The 12,773-nt window shown below is 43.2% G+C and overlaps 1 protein-coding gene and 1 pseudogene across 1 annotated transcript in view; both read right to left on the bottom strand.

Annotated features, from left to right (window-relative positions):
- LOC137096455 (testin pseudogene) overlaps positions 1-3,633 on the bottom strand; it is a 33,478-nt pseudogene extending 29,845 nt beyond the window's left edge.
- The window catches only part of LOC132765643 (C-type lectin domain family 2 member B-like), a 106,767-nt gene that overhangs the window by 43,953 nt on the left and 50,041 nt on the right, over positions 1-12,773 (bottom strand). The gene's annotated exons all lie outside the window — the stretch shown is intronic.

The raw sequence follows: 12,773 nt of genomic DNA, 5'->3' as shown, positions 1-12,773 counted from the left end.
CTCTTCTGGAGTGAATTTCTTTGTTTCTTTTTCTTACAATTATAAAATTAATCCAGACAGAAGTACAACAACCAGTGCCTCAAACTTAAGCTGTGTGTGTGTATGTATGATGTACGTATGTATGTATGTATGTATGTGAGTATATATGTATGTGTGTGTGTGTGTGTGTGTGTGTATATATATATATATATATATATATATATATATATATATCACTAGAGTATAACACTATGGAATACAATAGGAAAACAAATTAATCCAAACAGAATTTTTTAAAAAAATTACAAAACCCTGAGATAATAAATATAAAGTATATATAAACCGTGATGTCAGTTTGCTTTAGGTCCGTGATGGCGAATTTATGACACGCGTGTCAGCACTGACACGCATAGCCATTTTCAATGACACGCAGCCACATAGCGCCAAATCCCGAAGGGCACGCCCCTGGCTGGTTGCTTGCTTGCTCGCTCCTCCAAACGGTAGAAAGAGAGGGAGAGAGGAAAAAAAGTGTGCTGTCTCTTTAAGGAGCGCTCGCGGGAGAAAGGATCCTCCGGCCCCGCCCCTCGCCTGCCAATCACCCGGCTGCGCCTTTGACCTGGCAGCTTTTGGTGAAGGGAGGCGAGGGCTGTCTCTGCCCGGCGCGCGCACACACAGGCGCACCTTGGTGGTTGGGGTCTTTTTTTCCTCCTCCTCAGCTAAACCCATCCGGCGCTGCTGCTTCTGTCTCAGGCTGGGCTGGCAGCTAGTCAAACTTTCCTGAGGCAGGAGGGCCAAGTTGGGGGGGGGGGGGGTCCTGCAGCCGCTGGCCCCATCCTGCATTCCCTCCTCTCTTCCTCACTTTTCCAGATTTTCCCTTTCTCTCTCTCTCTCTCTCTCTTCTCCTCCTTCCTATTCACCCCACCCTTCCTTTCCTCCATCCTGTGATCCTGGTATTTTCACTGTAGTTTTTAGATCTCTCCTCCCATCCCAACATCCTTCTGACCGTCTATTCCTGTTCTTATCTGCCTCTCTACTCAGGGTGGGGTGCAACATAGCTAAAACACATAATTACAAGTAATCAAATGCCTATATTAAAAGACATCAACCAAAGCTTTACACACATTGGGTTGCTGTGAGTTTTCCGAGCTGTCTGGCCATGTTCCAGGAGCATTCTCTCCTGACGTTTTGCTCACATCTTATGGCAGCATCCTCAGAGGTTTGTTGGAAACTAGGCAAGTGGGGTTTATATCCCTGTGGAATAACGTCCAGGGTGGGAGAAATAACTCTTGTCTGTTGGAGGCAAGTGTGAATGTTGCAATTGGCCACTTTGATTAGCACTAAATGGCCTTTCAGCTTCAAAATCTGGCTCCTTCCTGCTCAGGGGAATCCTTTGTTGGGAGGTGTTAGCTGGGCCTGACTGATTCTTGTCTGGAATCCCTCTGTTTTCTGAGTGTTGCTCTTTCTTTACTGTCCTGATTTTAGAGTTTTTTAAATATTGCTAGCCAGGTTATGCTCATTTTCATGGTTTCCTCCTTTTTGTTGAAATTGTCCACATGCTTGTGGATTTCAGTGGCTTCTCACAATTTTTGTGACATCTTATTCTCAGTGTTAAACAATATTTTTTTACATTTATCTTTACATTGCTTTAGTTTCAATACATTTTTTCTTCCACCCCTAATCCTCCCCCCTCCCCCCATTGACAAGATGGTCCTTCTTCATTTATTCGAGCCTTCATTGCATTCTATCTAGTTTTTTCCTCCAATGTTCGTCTTCTGGTTTAGCTTCTTGTATCCAATTTTTAAAGGGTGTGTGTTAAATAATATCAAGACCAACAAAAGAAACCGACTGAAGGATGAACAAAGATGTCACTAAGCAGTTAAATAATTAGTTTTTGGATTATTAAATAAATTGTAATTTATATATTACAATTATGCATTTTTGTTATCTAAAGTAAATATCGCAAAATTATGGGGTTTTTTTCTCAAAGTGGCACCCCACCTGAATTATGCTTGGTTTTTTGGCAAATTTTGACACACCAAACTCAAAAGGTTGCCCATCACTGCTTTAGGTAAAGCTAAAGGTTTTCCCCAGTCATGTCCAACACTGGGGGTTAGTGCTCATCTCTATTTCTAAGTAGAAGAGCCAGCATTGTCCGTAGACACCTCCAAGGTCATGTGGCCGGCATGACTGCACGGAGTGTAGCTACTAATCTATTAACATTTGCATGTTTTTAAACGGCTAGGTTGGCAGAAGCTGGGGCTAACAGTCGGAGCTCACACCGCTCCCAGGGTTTGGTCAGCAAGAAAGGTCAGCAAGCTCAGCGCTTTAACCCACAGTGCCACCGGGGGCTTCAGTGTGCTTTATATTTATTGCATGGATTGTTATATTTCTTCATGTTTTAAATTTGTATTATATCCAAGTCATAAACATAAGCACAAATTGCATTAACTAGCCAAACAGGTACACTGCAACATTCTAACAAATCTTTTACTTCCTACCTGTCACCTGTGAACCCACCACCCATGACCTCCATCATTACTCACTGTGAATATCATCTATACACATAATAAAATTGTGAAAATGTGTATGTGTGTATGTGGCTGGGGTGTCCACTTATACAGACAAGCTCCCACTTCCACAAACTTTTCTTTTCTATGGCACACAGCCAACAGAGGAATTGATCAGCAACTGAACATACTGGAGGGGTCTGGGGAGAATTCACCATGATTTATAGGAGTTGTAGGTACTGGGATAGCTCCCACTACTCAGGAGTCATCAATGGCCCTCCCTCCAATGACATTTCAGGTTATAGTGAGCACCATGAACATGTCCAAGAGCCCTGTCACTGTCCCCCACAAACACCATATTGCCCACCACCCGAGTGAAGACTTTCATATGGGGACAATTTCATCTGAAATTTTGTGTGTTTCCTCCATGACCGACATCCCAGTGTTTCTTGGTATGGAATTTGCATGACCCCATTCACTGCCTCTCCCTTAACCCTTTCCTATTCTTTTCTATGGCACACAGCCAACAGAGGAATTGATCAGCAACTGAACATACTGGAGGGGTCTGGGGAGAATTCACCATGATTTATAGGAGTTGTAGGTACTGGGATAGGTTGTAGGTTTACTTGTAATCCAAGAGCACTCTGAATTCTGCCAATGATGGACTTAGAACTAACTTAGCACACAGAACCCCCATGACCAACAAAACATACCGTAGGTCTTTGGAGGGATTTATAGGAGTTGTAGTTCACCTACATCCAGAGCACACTATGAACCCAAACAATGATGGATCTGGATCAAACTTGGTATGCATACCCGATATGCCCAAAATTAAATATTGGTGCGTTTTCAGGGGATTTGGCCTGGACATTTTGAAGGTACTGGGATTTTTAGTTCACCTGCAATCAATGAGCACTCTGAACTCCACCAAAGATGGAATTGGACCAAATTTGGCACACAGAGCACCCATGATGAGCAAAAAATACTGGAGGTCTTTGGGGGTAAAATTCACCTTGATTCGGAGGAGTTGTAGTTCATCTATATTCAGAGAGCACTGTGAACCCAAACACTGATGGATCTGGATCAAACTTGTCACACATACCTGACTCACAAAAATCCACAAGGACTCCACCCCACTCAGACCCATCGTGAGTGCCAGTCGATCCCCCACATACAACTTAGCAAAATTTCTTGCTGCACAGTTACAAAGCCATATTGGGCTCACAACACACTACATCAAGGACTCAGTCCACTTCATAGAAAAAAATCAGCAATCTCAAGCTAAATACCAATGACAAACTGATCAGCTTTGATGTGGTGTCTCTATTTACCATGGTCCCCGTAGCAGACACCATGGCACTAATCAACCAGATGTTCCCAGAAGACATCACAGCTCTGTTTCATCATTGCCTCACCACCAGCTATTTTCAGTGGGACAATGAATTCTATGAACAGAAAGATGAAGTAGCTATGGGGAGCCCTCTCAGCCCGGTCATAGCTAACTTCTACATGGAACGCTTTGAAGAACAAGCCCTGGAAACAGCAACAAAAAAGCCCACGATATGGTTCAGATATGTGGATGACACCTTCACCATTTGGAGCCATGGAGAAGAAGAACTCAACAGGTTCCTGGACCATCTTAACAGCATCCACTCAAACATCCAATTCACCATGGAAAAAGAAAAGGAAGGAAGCCTGCCTTTTCTAGATGTCATAGTCACCCACAAACCAGATCAACAATTGGGTCACACCGTGTACAGAAAACACAGATAGATATCTACATAAAAACTCCAACCATCACCCAAGTAAAAAAAGAAGCACCATTAAAGCCTTGACAGAACGTGCAAAAAGAATCTGCGAACCCCACCTCCTCCAAGATGAACGGAAAGATGAACGGAACCACCTAAACTGGGCTCTACAGGCCAATGGAGACTCCACCTCAGACATCAGGAGAGCTGCAAGACCGAGAACAAGCCATGAGAGTAAAGACAAAGATCCACCGAGAGGAAAGGTGTTCTTGCCATACATCAAGGGAACCACTGACCGCATAGGGAAGCTGATGAGGAAACACAACATACAAACCACTTACAGACCCACAAAGAAAATCCAACAACTGCTACGTTCAGCAAAGGACAAGAGGGATCCTCTCACCTCTGCAGGAGTCTACCGTATACCATGCAGCTGTGGACAAGTCTACATAGGGACCACCAAACACAGCATGGCCCAAACACGAATCAAGGAACATGAAAGGCACTGCAGACTACTTCAGCCAGAGAAGTCAGCCATAGCAGAGCACCCGATGAACCAACCTGGACACAGCATATTATTGGAGAACACAGAAATGCTGGACCACTCTCACAACCACCATGTCAGACTACACAGAGAAGCCACTGAAATCCACAAGCATGTGGACAATTTCAACAGAAAGGAGGAAACCATGAAAATGAACAAAATCTGGCTAGCAGTATTTAAAAACTCTAAAATTAAAACAGCAAAACAACAGAGGGGAAACAATGTGGGAAAGCTAATCACCTCTCAACAAAATATTGCCCCAGGCACTGCCAGGCCATCAAATGCTAATCGAGGTGGTCATTTGAAACAGTCACACCTAGCCCCAACAGAAAAACCTACAACAACCTAGTGATTCCGGCCATGAAAGCCTTCGACAATACATCATACCTGATATACTGAAATTTGATTACTGGAGGGTTTTGGGAGGATCTAACGTTCCTTTCTGGGAGTTATAGTTCGCTCACAACCAGAGAAACTGTGACCTCCACTGATGATGGACTTGGACCAAACCCCCATGACTAACTCAACCTACTGGAGGGGCTTGAGGGGACTGACTCACCAGAGTGGGACTTGTAGTTTACCCTATAGCCAGAGAGAACACTAAACCCCACCAATGATGCATTTAGAGCAAATTTGCCCAACATAACATACTTTAAGTACTGATGGAGTTTTGTGTGGTAAACCTGGCATGATATGATTTGTAGTTCAGCCACAACCTTATGCATTTTGTACAATTAAAAAAATAACCCGGGCAACGCTGGGCCCCCAGCTAGCATCTAATAAAATCTACCCTTATAGCTACTTTAGTAAAATCCCCTTGCTTCAAAGTCAACATTTGTTTTTCTTTCCAAATATTCACATGACAGCCTCATTTTTTTTTCAAACTGTTCATTCTTTCCTCCCCAGATACTATTAGATAGCTTGGCCATTTGCATACAGTCTTAATAAATTTTCTCTCAAATCCTTTAAAGACAGTTCTAGATTTTGCTATTGTCAATCTGTCTGCAACAAAGCTATTTTGACAAATTTCCTCTTCCCCTTTGCTAATTCTCTCCCTAAATATTTCTAAAAGGCACATTTCTGGATTTTTCTTAACCCTATTGGTAATCATGTTGTTTGTTTCCTTAATCACCCCTTTCCCAAAAATCTTGTACTATCCTATAGGTCTACCAAACATGGAAGAAGTTGCCTATCTGCATCTTACGCCTCCAGCACTCCCCCCAATTAGATTTGTCCATTTTGGTTATTATCTCTGACATTATATAATTTCTATAAAACATTTTATACATATTTTCTCTGATGGACCCAACTATTGAGAATTTAAATCTTCTTCTCCATAGATGCTCCCAATTCTCAAGATCAATATTTTCCCCTAAATCTGTAGCCCATGAAATCATAGCAATTTTTATTCTGTTATCTTCTAAATTGTATTCTAAGGTATATTTATATAATCTTGAAACTAAGCCCTTATTCCCCTTCTCAAGAATACATTCCAACATCGTATTTCTCTTGGCGAACCCTAATTAACACCTTTCCTGAATCGATAATGTAATTGGTGGTAACAGGACCAGTCTCTTATCCCTATCTCTTCTCTCATTTAGATATGCTTAAATTAATATGGGCTGGCAAAAAAGCTGGAATTTCCTTTCCAAGGGGTAGATTTCTCTTACTTCCTGTTGTCTCACCCCATTCTGAACTATGAGTTGTTTGTCAGTTGGATGTTTGTAACTCAGGGACTGCCTGTACTTCTTCATAGTCTTACTAGCTGTTCCCGCCACACATTGCTGTGGCCAACCTTCCCTCCCTCTTTCTCTCCTTCTTTCCCTCCTTCCCTTTTCTTTCTTCCTTCTCTCCTTCCTTCCTTCTCTACCTCTTTACTTCCTCCCTTTTTCTTTTCCTTCCCTTTCCCTTTCTTCCTTCTCTGCCTCTTTCCTTCTTTCGTTTGCTTTTTGCTTCTATCCTTCCTTTTGTCTTTCCTTCCCTCCCTCTTTCTTTCTCTTCTTCCTACGCTCCCTCTTTCCTTCCTTTTCTTTCTTTCTTTCCTTCTCTCCTTCCTTCTTTCTCTACCCATTTCTTTCCATCCCTCTTCTTTTCCTCTTTCTCTCCTTTCTTCCTTCCCTGCCTCTTTCCTTCCTTCCTTCGCTCTTTGCTTCCATGCTTCTTTCTTTCTTTCTTTCTTTCTTTCTTTCTTTCTTTCTTTCCTTCCTTCCTTCCTTCCTTCCTCCCTCCCTCCCTCCCTTCCTTCCTTCCTTCCTTCTTTTTCCATTCGTTCCTCTTCCTTCTCTTTTTTCTGTATGTCATTTATCTTTTGGGGGATTTGAAGTCCTTTCCACTGTTTTTTTTTGGGGGGGGGGGTTGATTGATGGACACTCATTGGTCTGTTAGCGTTGCTGTGGCCAACCTTCCCCCCCCCCTTTTTCTCTCTCTCCTTCCTTCCCTCCCTCCCTCTTTCCTTCCTTTTTTTCTTTCCTTCTCTCTTTCTACACTCCCTTCCCCCTTTTCTTTTCCTTCTTTCTCTCCTTTCTTCCTTCTCTACCTCTTTCTTTCCTCCCTTTCTTTGCTTCCATCCTTCCTTCTTTCTTTCTTTCCTGCCCTCTTTAAAGCCTTTCTTCTCTCCCTCTTTCCTTCCTTACCTTCTCTACCTCTTGCCTGGGCACTGGCAGTAAGGGAGCCTTGCCGTAGCCCTCAGCCTTGCTGGGCCAGGCATGGGGCAGGCGGGAGGTGCTTTTCAAGACAGGCCTCACTCACCCAGCGCCGCCCCTTCTTCTTTCTGCCACAGCTGCAGGGCGCCTTCCCTGTTTGGCGGGTGAGCACGCAAGGCAGGGTCACATGGAAGGCGCCCTGCAGCTGTGGCAGAAAGAAGGGGCCAATGTGGGTGAGCAAGGCACACCTTGAAAAATGCCGCCCACACCCGCCGGGCCCTGCAAGGCTGAGGGCTGCAGAGCGCCCAGGCAAGGGAAGGTGAAGCCTGGCAAGCAGTGTCCACATGGAGCAGCCACCCACCCACCCACCTCTCCAGGGGGAAAAGAAGGAGAAGAGGCCTGTTCTTGGTGGGCCTGACAAAGAGAGGAAGGAGACTGGGAGGGAGGGAGGGAGGGAGGGAGGGAAGGAGAGTCCACGCATGGAAAGGGACGGCTTCTCGTCCCTCACAACGGTTGGTGCTTCATTCTTCTTGTGCAATGGGGAGAGGGGCTTTTGCGCATGCTCTGTAAGGCATTTTTCTTTTTGGGGAGTTTTAAGTTATTTCCCCTTCATTTTTTACAGGGTTTTTGTTTGAAAGACATAGATCGGATTAGAATGTGTTTTGCTGCCAAATATGGTGTCATTTTGTCCAGTGGTTTTTGAGTTCTGTTAATCCCCCAAACTAACATTACATTTTTATTTCTATAGATATTTTAAGTTATTTTAAATGCTTTTATAGTAAATTGCCCTTTAATCTTTGGCTTTATAGAGTGGGAAATAAATGTGTGTGTGTGTGTGTGTGTTTACATACACACACACGGGGATCATTTTAGACATTAGCTAAAGCAACATTTCTGATTAGGGGGTGCCAGACTTATACCAAGTGAGTTCAGGTATGGCATCTGGCTGTGACATGATAAGATTCTTCACAAAGATAGTGCTGGGATGCAAATCTACCTGACAGATGCAAAAGGATGTTCTGAACAGGCTTCCTAGAGCCCAGTGCCTCTGGCTACCCCTCATTACAACAGAATAGGAAGGAGAAGAGACCTCTTCCAGAAAATTAGAAACATTGGAGGTAAATTTCAGGCAAAAATGGGCATGGTCAAAAACAAAGATGGCAGGGACCTAACAGAAGCTGAAGAGATCAAGCAAAGATGGCGAGACTATACAGAAGATCTGTATAGGAAGGATAATAATATCAAGGATAGTTTTGACGGTGTGGTGAATGAATTAGAACCAGACATCCTGAGGAGTGAGGTTGAATGGGCCTTAAGAAGCATTGCTAACAACAAGGCAGCAGGAGACGATTCCAGCTGAACTGTTTAAAATCTTGAAAGATGATGCTGTCAAGGTGATGCATGCCATATACCAGCAAATATGGAAAACATAAAAATGGCAATCACATTGGGAAAAAAACAACTTATATCCCTATACCAAAAAAGGGAAATGTTAAAGAATGCTCAAACGTTTGTACAGTGGCCCTTATTTCTCATGCCAATAAGGTAATACTCAAGATCCTACAAGAAAGACTCCAGCAATACATGGAGAGAGAGTTGCCAGATGTACAAGCTGGGTTTAGAAAAGGCAGAGGAACGAGAGACCAGATTGCCAATATCCACTGGATAATGGAAAAAGGCAGGGAGTTTCATAAAAACATCTATTTCTGTTTTATTAACTATTCTAAGCCTTTGACTGTGTGGATCATAATAAATTGTGGCAAGTTCTTGTTGGTATGGGGATGCCAAATCACCTTGTCTCTCTCCTGAGGAATCTGTACAAGGACCAAGTAGCAATAGTCAGAACTGACCAGGGAACAACAGACTGGTTCAAGATTGGGAAAGGCGTATGGCAGAGTTGTATACTCTCACCCAACCTATTCAACTTGTATGCAGAACACATCATGCGATGTGTGGAGCTTGACGAATGCAAGGCTGGGGTTAAAATTGCTGGAAGAAACATTAACAACCTTAGATATGCAGATGATACCACTTTGATGGCCAAAAGTGAGGAGGAGCTGAGGAACCTTCTAATCAAGGTGAAAGAAGAGAGCGCAAAAGCTGGGTTGCAGCTAAACATTAAAAAAAAATCAAGATTATGGCAACCAGACTGATTGACAACTGGCAAATGCAGGGAGAAAACATGGAGGCAGTGACAGACTTTGTATTTCTAAGTGCAAAGATTACTGCAGACGCAGACTACAGCCAGGAAATCAGAAGATGTTTACTTCTTGGGAGGAGAGCAATGACCAATCTTGATAAAATAGTGAAGAGTAGAGACATCACACTGGCAACAAAGATCCGCATAGTTAAAGCAATGGTATTCCCCGTAGTCACCTATGGATGTGAGAGCTGGACCTTAGGGAAGGCTGAGCGAAGGAAGAGATATGCTTTTGAGCTGTGGTGCTGGAGGAAAGTTCTGAGAGTGCCTTGGACCGCAAAAAGATCCAACCAGTCCATACTTCAGGAAATAAAGCCTGACTGCTCATTGGAGGGAAAGATAGTAGAGGCAAAGATTAAGCACTTTGGCCACATCATGAGAAGAAAGGAAAGCCTGGAGAAGAGAATGATGCTGGGGAAAATGGAAGGAGAAAAGAAGAGGGGCCGACCAAGGGCAAGATAGATGGATGGTAATCTTGAAGGGACTGGCTTGACTCTGAGGGAGCTGGGGGAGGTGAAGGCCGACAGGGCACTCTGGCATGAGATGGTCCATGAGGTCACAAAGAGTAAGAAGCGACTGAATGAATGAACAAAAACAACAACAATGTAAGATGAATATGTAAAATGGCTGCTGTTTGCAGGGAAGAAAGAGGAAGAGAAATGTCTTTTTGCTTTGCAAAGCACATTGGAGAGGCGTGGTTTCCGGGCTGTATGGCCATGTTCTAGCAGCATTTTCTCCGGATGTTTCGCATCCTCTGCAAGCAAAACATAGAAGAAAATGCCACTAGAACACAGCTTTATAGCCGTGCAGCCTGGAAACTACACAGCCCTATATTCCAGAATATCAAGGCAGAAAATCCCACAATATCTGCTTTGAACTGGGTTATTTGAGTCCATACTCAGATAATGTGGAATTTTCTGCCTTGATATTCTGGGATATAGGGCTGTGTGGAAGGGCCCTGAGTGAGATTTCTTTGGGCAGTAAAGAGAAAACAATAAGAAATTGGTAAAAGAAATCTAAAAGGAACAAAATATCTGTTTAAAATAACTTAAACTGCATTGAAACATCAACAAATGAATTCATAAAAAATATAAAAATTGAGGGGGAGGGGAGAGAACTGTGTTTTTATTAGTTTTTTAAAGTTAAGCACCTCAATACTGAAAACACTTTTCCCATTGTGAACATCTTTTAAATTATATTTATAATACACTAGCTGTACCCACCACGCAATGCTGTGGCCAACCTTCCCTCCTTCTTTCTCTCCTTCCTTCTCTTCCTCTTCCCTTCCTTCATCCCCCTTTTTCTTTCCCTTCATCTTTCTCCCCTTTCTTCCTTCTCTACCTATTCTTGGACTGCAATTCCCAGCAGTCCTTCTGATCAATCTATCTATCTACATACCTATCTCTATCTAATCTATCATATCTTATCTTATCTTATATATATATTTCTGGAAGTTGCAGTCCAGGAATAGAAATAGGAAATATGCAGGGATTAGGATGCTCTCAAAGAAACCCAAGGAGAAGAGAGCTTGCAGCTTGGAAGCAGTGCATTTGGATCATCCTCCTCTCCTAAAGGATCTAGGGAATGCTGGGAGCTGTAGTCTGAAAGAGAGTGTGGATATGCTATAGTGTGTTTTGTTTGCCAGGGGGAGTTGTTTTTGCACATGTGCTGTAGCGTCTTTTTGCTTTTTTGGCCTTTTGAGTCCCTTCTGTTTTGTTTTTCAGTGTTTTTATGAGTGATTTGTGTCCAAATTGCATGTCAATTCGTCCAGTGATTTTTGAGTTATGTTAATTCCACAAACAAACATTACATTTTTATTTATATAGATTTCAGCATTTCAGTTCCTTTTTGTTTATCTCCTGATTTATTTCTCCTTCTTGGGAATACATTGGGATATTATTATTATTATTATTATTATTATTAATAATAATAATAATAATAAATTGAGTGTAATTCGTATACAGTACAGAAACAGAGAGAAGGCAGCAGGAGAAGGCAGCACTTTTCATTTCATCCAAGAAGGGTGGAAATAATAGTGTTGCAGTGGTGCCTGTAGAACAGGCATGGGCAAACTTCAGCCCTCCAGGTGTCTTGGACTTCAACTCCCCCAATCCCTAACATCTGGCAGACCATTAGGAATTGTGGGAGTTGAAGTCCAAAACACCTGGAGGGTCGAAGTTTGCCCATGTCTGCTGTAGAAACAGAGAGAAAACCAAAGAGGAAGACAGACCTCTAGACCAGCGAGTCTGGTGCAGTGCCCTCCTAGCAAGACCTTCCTCTAAGCAGTGCTTCCAAGGGCACCTGATGGAGCCACACCTTTCTGCTTTATTTGGCCTTTTTAGTGTGGCTGACTGATTGGTTCTTCTTGACTGGCACAGAGGATTATCTCACCAAGCTCCAAACGGGAGTGCCCGCAAACTCTGCTCTTCTGGGTCCCTCCAGCCTCTTCCAGCTGATAACACCATTGAAGTCAAAGGACACAAAGTCTTCCTAGATTTGGTGTCAAGTCTTTATTTTTTGCTACGAAATCTTTAGCCTTCCCTGCCAAAAAATGCTGTTGACTCACGAAACTATACCTCCCATTATTCCATAGCATTGAGCCGTGGTGGTTAAAGAGGTGTCAAACTCTGCAATGTAGACACACAGCCTCTGTCTTCTTTTTCCAAGATACATATCACTAGCTCCCTAAATCATTGACTGTAAGGTTTATATATCCAGGGCTTTGACCATCATGGCTACCCCGTTCTGGATATATTCCAGTTTAGCCATAGATTTCTTTAACTACGGTGCCCAGAACTGATCACAGAATTCCAGGTGTGCTTTGACTAAAGTGGAACAGAGTGGGAATACCCATTGACCTAGACTAGTGGTTCTCAGCCTGTGGGTCCCCAGATGTTTTGGCCTACAACTCCCAGAAATCCCAGCCAGTTTACCGGCTGTTAGGATTTCTGGGAGTTGAAGCCCAAAACATCTGGGGATCCAAAGGCTGAGATCCACTGATCTAGACACTAGAATCCTGGTGGCAGCCCACAAATACATTGGCTTATTACCTTCTACATCAGGGTGTTGACTCATATTTGCTTTTGGCAGGTATGAGCAAAATTTGGCCCTCCAGGAGTTTTGGCCCTGCCAGCTTACTGGCTGTTAGGAATT

The sequence above is a fragment of the Anolis sagrei genome, chromosome 2 (genome assembly GCF_037176765.1).
Source record: "Anolis sagrei isolate rAnoSag1 chromosome 2, rAnoSag1.mat, whole genome shotgun sequence".
Lineage (NCBI taxonomy): Eukaryota > Metazoa > Chordata > Lepidosauria > Squamata > Dactyloidae > Anolis > Anolis sagrei.
This window is presented reverse-complemented; position numbering and strand designations above follow the sequence as displayed.